The following is an 11272-nucleotide window of genomic DNA, read 5'->3' as shown; positions in this document are numbered from 1 at the left end:
TGCATACAGTTGGGGCTTTGCTATTTCTATTAAAGGGATATAGTTTCTAAAAACTAAGAGGATATTCACTACTGATCCATTAAGGACTGACATTATTCTGGAGGAAGTACAGCCTAGGATCCATTTTTGCTGCAAGTTGTCCTCCAAGTTTCTATATTGACCGAGTCTGGGCATCCCATAATCCCTTATCCCTATCCAAGTTTATATTCCCCCAATAAAACAAAACCTAGCCCAAGGACTGGTTTCCTGATTGCATGTGCCAGCTGAAAAAGTGTGTTGCCTGTGCAGACAAAGGGGGACCCAGAATCAAGCGGCCCTTTAGGGCGCTACAGATTAACTGACAGACTTAATAGGTAATATATACAAACAGTTTTCCAGCGATGGCAGATGTTGCAAAACGTTAGTAGAACGCTCCTAAAAGCTTTTTTCTCGCAACATGTACTGAAAAAGTAAAATGCAAACTCTCCTTAATGCTTCTGAATTCTACAAATATGCTACTAAAATGTTACTAAAAACCGCTATTACCAGCGATTTTTTATGCAGTAATTTTTTTAGCTAAAAAAAACCATAGTGTGCTTGAAGCCTAAATGTCCTCTTTTTTTCTGGATGGACAGTAGTCTAGAAAGTTGATCTGTATACACAGTGCATGTGGGATGCTGTACAAGGCTCTTAGTAGGATGATAAAGCTTTCTTTCTGTTACTGATTATACCAAAATCTTTTCCAGACAGACATTGGATTTTTACTTATGTGTCAATGATCTCAAAGGCATGATACAGACATTTGTTGAGACAGTGTTCAAAAGGTCAACATACCAAAGGTAGAAGCCCTTGCTGCAGTCTGGCCAGATAAACAGTAAGCCACTATTCAGGTGTCAGTCATATTAAAGGTTTAAGCACTATTTACATATATTAAAGTCCTAAAGCACCATGCTCACCTTTACTATACTTAGTATAGTTAATACTGAGCCAAGCCATTGCTCAATGTGTCAAATGTACAAAGGGCTAGGAGCATGTGCTCAAGTGAAAAGCTGTTGACACCTCGTGTTTGTTGCTTGTCCCCGTGTGACTTCTGTCCAGGTCGGAAGCCATTTAAATTTGCAATCTGACAAGAGTTGCTGTCCTAGGTATAGAGCAACTGAAGGCAAGAACCAGTGTGCTGAAGTTTTGGAAGATGACTGTGGAAAGCTAGTATTAAGACTCAACATGGCACTGAAAATATCTTCCTGTTGAATTCCTTAAAGGGGTATTAAACCTAGAAACAAAAATATATAATTTATTGCAGCTTGCTAGTTCTTAGATGTGGTTGTTGCATTATTTTTCTTTCAGTTTTTTTCCCTTTATTTTCACCTTGTTATCCAGCCAAAAAAATTGTTTATTTTTCAACTTCCTTTATCAGACCAAGGTGTCCAGCAAAAGTGTCATTTAGAAGATTGAGGCAAACCATTTAACACTGACATGGGTGCTTACAATGGTCAGCTTTTATTAATTTATACAAACCTTTACATAAAACGGAACAAAAAAAATCTAGCTGTAACTGCTTAAAAAGTCTGGCTAAAGTTTGGCTTTAATTTGTTAGTCAAGTCCATCTAAATCTACTAAAAGAAAATGAATGCAGCCACATCATTTGATGTAAAACTAAACCTTCCTCTTCTGTACAACCAATGAAGCTGCCATCTTAAATCGGAATTAAATCCATCGATGTAATGATTTAAAAAAACAATTACATTCAAGACATGCTGTTGTTTGTGCTCTCAACCAATCTGTCAAACCATCAAATGGCTGGTGTCATAACTGATCACTTGTGCAGCACCATGGCAGTTGCAGATCAAACAGAGACTATCATAGCAGGCTCCTTGAAAAGGACAGGAGGGTTTAGTTCTGCTTTAGTGGTTCTAAAGTAATATTTTATTTTACCATAATGCATTCTATGCATTAAGGTAAAAAACCCTTTAGTGTCTGTTTCTTGCACCTTCTCATACCTATATATTTACCTGAGTTCTCTATCAATCCAGTCCTGTGCTCCTCTGCTGGAGGACTTCTCTCCTCTCTCTCACAGTCCTGGCTGAAAGCAGCAGGGGCCATTGGCTACAATAGTGAAAAAACCTCAGCACAATCACCCTAAAACAGTGCAAACTAATGAAAGAAAAAAATTCTGTATACACAAAAATATCTAAAAGCTATGTATAAATAATGTTAGTACTGCTGCTCACACTTTGTGTTCCCACAAAAAAAAAGTATAAGTGACTTAGTGTCGTGCAGTACCAAATCTTCCTAGTGATAAATTCTCATGTGCTGTGCAATATCACATGAAATCATATATTAAAGTGTATTAGGTGGACATGCATGTGTAAGAGGTGTAGAAAATAGGCAGCCCCATAAAATTAAAATCCCAAGCCTAATATAAAAGTAATCTATCTTTGTCAATAGAAGATACTAGTGATTGCATTTTTATTGTATCACCACAAGATGGCAGAACTACATTCTGTTTATAATAGGGGGGGGGGGGGACTGAAAGTCTAACACTTTGTTTCCGGCAGGACTGTGATTACAATGAACATCCGGTCTCATGCCATTAAGAGTTTTCTGTGTTTATTACAGGTAAGCAGGAGGCTGTTTAACGTGATAAATAGGACAAAATGACTTAACATGTGCCCTGATGGTCAGTAAATGCTATCAGACTACTCACAGCATGAATGTGAATATATATTGCAGGTATGCGATTTGGCGCTAAGATACAGGGCATGTGATTTCTCTATTGTAATACGCTATTGCTATGCAGAATAGGTTAAAAGCATATCTGCAGAGGTCTAGATATTCAGTATTGCAATTAAAGATGTTTGAAATACTTATTAATGTATATGTAAATGCTTAGTAATGTATAGAGGACCGTGATTACAATGAACATCCGGTCTCGTGCCATTAAGAGTTTTCTGTGTTTATTACAGCCGTTCCTAATAAAGCACTTCTGGTTTCACCCGACCCATCCTTTACACAGTGGAATTATTTACCGTATGTGCAACACATGTATCTTATGCGTTTATGTCCGAACATAGAACATGCGTAGAAAGTATGCGTTTATGTCATCACAATATATCTGGAACAATACTCAACCTAAATCTTATAATAAAGTATGTTCAGTCGACATGCGTGTATTGTATATGTCAAAACATAGAATCATGCGTAAAATATACACGTTTAACTCATCACCATCTATCTGAAACAATCTACACCCATAACTACAAACATTGTAGTTGCTGCATTGGCTCCTGCTTCTGTCAGTCAGATCCTGTGAAGAGGGAGTGGGATAGGGAGCCAAGCCATACTGTGTGTGTCAATGGACACACAGAACCCAGCTCAGGAGCCCACCAACACGTGTGCCGCCAGCAGCTTTCTATGGTGGCACACAAAAAAGAGGAGAAACCCTAGAGCACCAGTGAGAGATCTCAGAATTGGAGGTTTGGAGCTGCTCTGTGCAATACTATTGCACAGAGCAGGTAAGTATAACATGTTTGTTATTTTGAGAAAAAGAACTAACTTTACAATCACTTTAAGGTTTGTAAGCGGAAATATGTTTATTTTTTGGTTTAATACTTATTTAAAAACAGTTGATACAATTGAAGTAGAGTGTGACTGATGTCTAGTTTAGGTCTGAAGTGTTACTAAACCTACAACAGTAAAATCAGTCAGTATATACAGTAAAGCATGCTTGTGCTACTCACCGTGGAACCTGAGGGGTTAATTTTCTGCATTGTGTAAAAAGGATGTTTGATCCTGACTTCTCTGACCCTCCCCTTCTTCTACTGTCCCCAGTCCATCTGCTGACAGAATAGAGCCTTGTAGGCAAGCTGGACATGCTCAGTTTAATTTGTATTGCTAGAGAGTTTTTTTTGTTCTTTGGAAGGGTGTGATCAGCAGAGGGCCAATCAGCAATGTCCGGACAGAGGGTCAGGCGTCCTGCATAAAGGAGAATGAAAACTCCTCCTACAAGCTTTAACCAGTGCATCAACTGCTGATGAGAAAATGTATTTGGCACTTCATATTTACTAAAATAATTGCAATTCCATGTTGTGTGTACTGTGGGAGACCAAATATAGTGAATGCAAAGTCCTAGGTTTAGTATCACTTTAATATTGGTGTATATAATCATTTATAACTGCTTCTAAAACATTAAAAAAAGGAAACCCATTAAATTAAAAGTCAACCATAGTTTCTCATTTACTCCTGACAAATGACTTAACCTATAAAAGCATAATTTTAATTAGCAAAAATCGAAATCACCTTATCTGTTATAGTATCCTTGGATGTTAGAAAATTGATGCATAAGATTCTCGCAAAAAAAAAAAACAAAAGTCAATGGAGCTGACATTCATGTTTGTCACTGCACAGCAATGAGTATTCTCATTTTGGTTGTTTACCTTTTTTGAAATATAGGAATAAGAAGCAATCAGTAAAACATTGTGTAATCTTTAAAGTATATCTGAAGCTTTTTTTTAAATTAGTTTTAGATAGAGTAGGGAATGGTTAAAACACCTGGTTATAAACAATCCTGTGAGTGTGAACAGGTCTGCACAGAAAAAGAGGAGCAAGCAGCTCCTAACTGGAAGAGATCCTGTCCCTGGCACATGGTGGGGCTCAGGTCATTGCATGCAGTGATATTCAGGGTGCAGAGCATCACCTTCAGTCTGGAGAAGAGTATGGTTGGTAGATGCAGACGCAACAAAGTGTGCTGCTCTTTCTCAGCTGCAGCCACTATTTGTAATTGAGCACTAATGATGTTAGCACTGGTGATAAGCAAGTTGCTAGCTGTGGAGAGGAAGGGTGCCTCTGACACTCCTGGAAGTGTCAGAGGTGGCCCAAAACATCAAAGGTGATCCGTGAAACAAAAGGGAACAAAAGATTTCAACAACACAGGGAGATTTAGTAAGTGTCCATTGTCTATTAGTCAGCTCTATGTATTGTGGTTATAGGGTTACTTTAGTTTACAATTGCTGACTTGCTTCTGAAAAAGCCAAATGACTAACTGTTGCTTGGCATCATTGGAATAAGTATTCAGAACAAGAAAGTTGGGCAAAAGTCAGAAGTTCTTATCTTCATATGTGTTCTGTGCAAGTACCACGTGGTATTGAAGCAAGAACATCAACATGGTCTGGCAACTACCATTTTCAGAACAAGAGCCTTTGTGTTTTTCACATGATATTATTTATTGATTTATTAATTCTTTTTATTGAAAGGTTTAACATAGTATGCATCATACAAAACATTGGAATTGAGCCGCTAGTCACCAAGAGCGGCTAGTAACATAAACACATAAAGAAGAAAAGAGAAAATAAAGAGCAAAAATAAAATACAAAAACAAAAATTAGTAACTATGCCTGCAGATGTCCAAGATGTACCCGTAGTAGGATGGGCATACAAAATACAATATAAGAGCACCATGCCATATTCCACCATACAGAGTTACATCAAGAGAGCAATTCATGCTCAAATACAAAGCACAGAGGTAAACTTTAGGCTAGTAATGTAACAACCAATTCCAATTCACAGCAAGTATGATTGCAGAGAGACCCCAATAGGAGAAAATCTTGTTGGAATATCACTCAATCAGAAACCGTAAGGGAAGATGCTACCCACCCACCCCAAACCTTGTAAAAGAAGAAGAGTAGGCTAAGTAGTGTGCGTATAGCTGTAGTGGGAGCTGTCAGGACTGCCCGCATATAACCCCAGTCAACAAAATCAAATGCTTTTTCAAGGTCTAAGAAGACCAATACCCGGTTGTCCGGACCCTCTGTGTGCAATCCAATATGTGTAAATACCCTTCTAAGATTAATGTCTGTGGCCTTACTGGGCATAAAGCCTGTTTGATCTGGGAACACTAAAAGATCAAGGATTCTAGTGAGTCTAGTTGCAAGTATCTTAGTAAGGATCTTGAGATCCATATTTAAGAGAGCAATAAGTCTATAAGAGGCACAATGTAAGAGTCCTTATCAGGCTTGGCTAACAAGATTACACGCCCTTCATAAAAGGACTGGGGCAAGGTGTTAGTCCAAATGCATTCCCCATAAAGGTAAAGAAGCCTAGGAGCCAGCTCTTCAGAGTATTGCTTATACAGTACTACTGCACAGGAAGCCCATCTGGGCCAGGGGACTTACAGTTAGGGAAAGAGCAAATGGCACTGGCCACCTCCTGTTCGGTGAACAGAGCATCCAGCATTACCCTAGTCTCATCTAATAGTATATGTAAGGGTAAACTCTCTAGAAAGGTCTCGAGCTGGGAGGCCTCATAGGGTGGAATGGAAGAGTATAAGGATTTATAAAAATCTACAAATGCCTGGAGGATTCCCTCTCCCGAGGTCTGAAGGGACCCGTCATGGGTGTAAACACACGGCTATTACTGTAGGCATGCAAGAATCAGCTGTCTGCAGAGCAAGCAATTTTCCGTTTTTATCCCCCATCTCAAAAATATCTTCAGCACTCCTGCGCACTGAGCACTGAGTTAGATTACAATAATGTAGTAATAACGTCCTCCTCGCCTGCTGTAGAGCTATGAGGGAGTCGGAAGAGGGATTAAATGCATGCTCTTGGGCACAAGCTAATGCTGCTTCATGTAGCGCAATGGTATCCGCATTCTGACTCACACAAGCAGCCTGTAAGGGACCGCCTGGCGACACCACTAGCACTCCACTAATCAGGCGTCCCCAGCGCACGGAGTCTAAGTCCCAGAGTACTTGTTCACCAGAGCCCCTGATGGTGGGGATGGACTTGGAGTACCCCGGGACCAGGTCGTGCTTACTGAGGACACCCGTCAGTGGTAGGGGTGGTCGCCAGGGGCTCCCACGGGAGAGAGTCTGATATGAGGAGGTCTGGGAACCCCGCTGAGAAGAATGGATGGATGGATGGATGGATGGCGGAGCAAGTGCAGAGTCAGGCAAGCCGGGTCGGTAACGGGGAGAACAGCACGGTACAAGGCAGCAGGCAGAGAATAGTCGGGTCACACGCCAGGTCATCAACAGTAGGTCAGATCCAATAGGGGACATACGGAAGAGAGGTCAGGCAAAGCAAGGGTCTGGGCAGGAGAATTCAGCAGTGGTCAGGTACAATCCGGGTCAGCAACTTACAGGTTCAGGTTCAGATACAGAATACAGGATACAGGGCAAGGACAAGACCAGAAGGCACTGAATGACAGCTCAGGGCCGTTTAAATATCGCGCCCTGCGCTGCCATTGGTGCCCAGCGGGCGGCCGCGGCTCCTATTGCGCATGCGCGAACTCACGCGCCGCGGCCGGCCCGGACCTAGAGCCCGCGTCCCTGCACAGGGCGGCATACTGCGCCTGCGCCGGGACCATCACGGCGGGGATCGAGGGGATCCCTGACATTGCCCCCCCCCCTACGGGCAACCTCCGGATGCCCACCCGATCTCTCCACCACGGGTGGTCACGAAGAAACCGCCGGACAAGTCTGGGTGCATGGACATTATGGGCTGGTTCCCAAGAATTGTCCTCGGGGCCATAGCCCTTCCATTTTATAAGAAATTGGGTCTGGCCCCCCCTTCTTCGGCACTTCAGGATCGTTTCCACCTCATATTCTTCTTGTCCCTCCACCGTTATGGCCTCCGGAGGTCTGGATTCACATTCTGGGAAGGCATCCGGGATCACAGGTTTAAGTAAGGACACGTGGAAAACAGGATGAATTCTGAATGTTTCAGGGAGGGTAAGTTCATATGTCACCTCGTTGACCATTCGCTTCACACAAAAAGGCCCCACGAATTTAGGTCCCAATTTCTTTGAGGGACAAAGCATTCTCAAGTTGGTTGTTGCCAACCAGACCTTATCCCCAGGCTTCAGCACCAGATTCCCTCTTCGTTTCTTGTTATATGCATTCTTGTTATCCTCCTGGGCCCGAGCGATGGCTTCCTGTAGTACTTTGTTGTTCGAGGAGAAGAAGTTTAATGCGTCTTGCGTTGCCGGAACTGGGCATTCAGAGACCAAATCAGGAAGAAAGACAGGGTGAAATCCGTAATTAGAGAAGAACGGAGATTGCCCTGTCGCTGAATGGCTTGCGTTGTTATATGCAAATTCCGCTAAAGGTAACAGTGGTAACCAATTATCTTGAAGGAAGGATGTGTAGCAACGCAAGTATTGTTCTAGGGTCTGGTTGGTCCTCTCGGTCTGTCCGTTGGTCTGAGGGTGGAAAGCAGAGGAGAGGGACAACTTGATATCCAGGGCCTTGCACAGGGCCCTCCAAAATCTAGATGTAAATTGGACCCCACGATCCGAGACGATGTCCTCCGGGATTCCATGTAACCTTACGATTTCCTGGATGAATATTCGCGCAGTCTCGGATGCAGACGGAGTCTTCCTCAATGGTACAAAGTGAGCCATTTTCGATAATCGATCGATGACCACGAAGATCGCGGTGTGTTCTTGGGACGGTGGGAGCTCGACTATAAAGTCCATTGCGATCCCTTGCCACGGTCGTTCAGGAATCGGCAAGGGACGCAGCAGTCCCCAAGCCTTGTTCCTCGATGGCTTGTTTTTCTGGCAGACGGTACAGGATCTTACATAGAGTTTACAATCCTTGGCCATACTTGGCCACCAAAAAGAGCGTTGGAGAAGCTCCAGGGTCTTGGCTGGGCCAAAGTGTCCCGCCATCGGGTGGTCATGGCAATGTCCCAGGACAAGGGTCCGGACCTCTTCAGGGACCATGACCAACCCATCCTTCCATAGGAGTCCCTCCTTGTTCTGGAGGGACACACCAACTGGGACTGACGCGGCCGTGGATGCCTCCAATAGTTTGGACCGAAGGTCCGTCTGGAGCGCCAAGAAATTTCCTGCAGACAGAATCGTATCAGGTACCGGATCTTCTTTGGAGTCTTCAAACATGCGAGATAGTGCATCAGGTTTCGTATTCTTAGATCCGGGCCTATACGTGATGTGAAAAATGAACCTGGAGAAGAACAATGCCCATCTTGCCTGCCGTGGGCGTAAGCGTTTGGCGGTCCTTAGGTACTCGAGATTCTTGTGATCAGTGAAGATCAAGATGGGGTGCGAGGCACCTTCCAGCAGGTACCTCCATTCTTCGAGAGCTGTTTTGATGGCCAACAACTCTCGATCGCCGATATCGTAGTTCTTTTCTGCTGGGGTAAGTTTCCTTGAGAAGAACGCTACAGGATGGAGCAACCCTTTGGTGCCCTTTCGCTGGGACAGGATGGACCCCACCGCATTCTCTGAAGCGTCTACTTCCAAGATGTATGGCAGGGCAGCGTCCGGGTGGCCCAGAATGGGTGCCGAGGTAAAGAGTTTCATCAAGGCCTCGAAGGCTTCCTGAGCCTCCGGCGTCCATCTGAACCGGGTTCCAAGCTTGGTCAACTGAGTTATGGGGGAGACCAGACCCGAGAAGTTCTTAATGAACTTCCGGTAGAAATTCGCAAAACCGATAAACCGCTGGACGCCCTTCTTGTCCGCGGGTACCGGCCACTCCAAAATCGCCGAGACTTTCTGAGGGTCCATTGCGACCCCCGCGGTGGAGATAATCAACCCCAGGAACGTAATGCTAGGTTGCTCAAAGCAACACTTATCTGCCTTGGCGTATAACCCATGCTGACGTAACCGCCCCAACACCCTTGCCACATGTATCCTGTGATCCTTCAGGGAGGATGAGAAAATCAGTATATCGTCCATGTAAACGATAACGAAAATGTCCAGGTAATCCCTAAAAATATCGTTTACGAAATGCTGAAATGTGGCTGGTGCATTGCACAGACCAAATGGCATGACCAGGTATTCAAAGTGCCCAAACCGTGTACGGAACGCGGTTTTCCACTCGTCCCCCTCCCTTATGCGAACTAGGTTGTACGCCCCCCTTAGATCAAGTTTAGTAAATATGACCGCAGTCTTCAGGCTCTGAAATAACTCTGGCACTAACGGTAATGGGTAACGATTTTTAATCGTGACCCTGTTCAGCTCCCGGTAGTCTATACATGGTCTCAGAGATTTGTCTTTTTTTTCCACGAAGAAGATCCCCGCCCCCGCTGGCAAAGTGGAGGGACGGATGAACCCCTTCTGGAGACTGTCCTCTATGTATTCCTTCAGGGCCCCCAATTCGAGTTCCGATAGGGGAAAAATTCGCCCAAAAGGAATCTCAGAGCCGGGTAACAGGTCAATGGGACAGTCATACGGGCGGTGGGGGGGCAGGGCATCTGCTCCCCGTTTACTGAACACGTCCCGGAATTCATGATATTCTGTGGGAATAACCTGTTTCAGATCAGAATCCCCCTCGGAGCATAGGAGGACCTGGGGGCCTGCCGGGCCTGAAGTGCGGCAGTGTTCCTGACAGTATGGGGAAGGGAACAAGATTGACCCGGTTTCCCAGTCAATTTGGGGGTTATGGGCCCGTAACCAAGGGAGCCCCAAAATGACTGGGAACAGAGGTGACGCAATGGCATCCAGGCGGAGGAATTCCCGGTGTTGGTTGGCAATGGTAGTGGCAATGGGGGGAGTTTCCTGATTAACCACTCCTGATTTTATCTGGGAACCATCGGCCAAAAATATGTTAAAACCCCTCTTTCTGGGTTGGAGGGGAATTTTCTGCTGACGAGCAAAGTCTAAATCCAGAAAACAACTGCATGCCCCCGAATCAATTATGGCTGTCACTTCCACGGTCCTTTCGGGGAGCTGAAAGGAGAGGGGTACAACTAAGTATTGGGAAGGACTGACATTGCCAATAGACAAGGAAGAAAAAGAGGTACACTTACTCATTTTCTGAGGGCAGGATCGTACCATATGACCGGCTTCCCCGCAGTAGAGGCAGAGGTTCTGCGAGCGTCTCCGCTGGTGTTCTTCTGGCGATAATTTGGGCTGAGCCAGGCCTAGTTGCATGGGTTCTGGAACATCTCCTGGGAGTGGATTCTGGATACTTGGTCTGGGTGGTTGGCTGGGGCCTAGGAATGGACCCCAGTTGTTTCCACGACCCTGGCCGGACCTCTCAAACCTGCGTTCCCGCAGTCGTCGGTCAATCTTTATCGTCAGGGCAATTAGGTCCTCTAATGACTCAGGAACCTCTACCCAGGCCAGCTCATCCTTTAGGGGTTCTGATAGCCCCATGCGGAACTGGTGCAACAAAGCAAACTCGTTCCAGCGAGTGTCCCCCATCCAGCGCCTAAAATCTGAGGCGTATTCCTCGGCCGCCCGACGGCCCTGTCGGAGTGTGTATAAGATTGCTTCGGCAGAAGCAGCCCGCTGCGGGTCATCATATAGGATGGCCATCGCCTCAAAGAAG

Source organism: Staurois parvus, unplaced genomic scaffold (genome assembly GCF_062004578.1).
Source record: "Staurois parvus isolate SC_StPar_1 unplaced genomic scaffold, SC_StPar_1.0 ptg000230l, whole genome shotgun sequence".
NCBI lineage: Eukaryota > Metazoa > Chordata > Amphibia > Anura > Ranidae > Staurois > Staurois parvus.
This window is presented reverse-complemented; position numbering follows the sequence as displayed.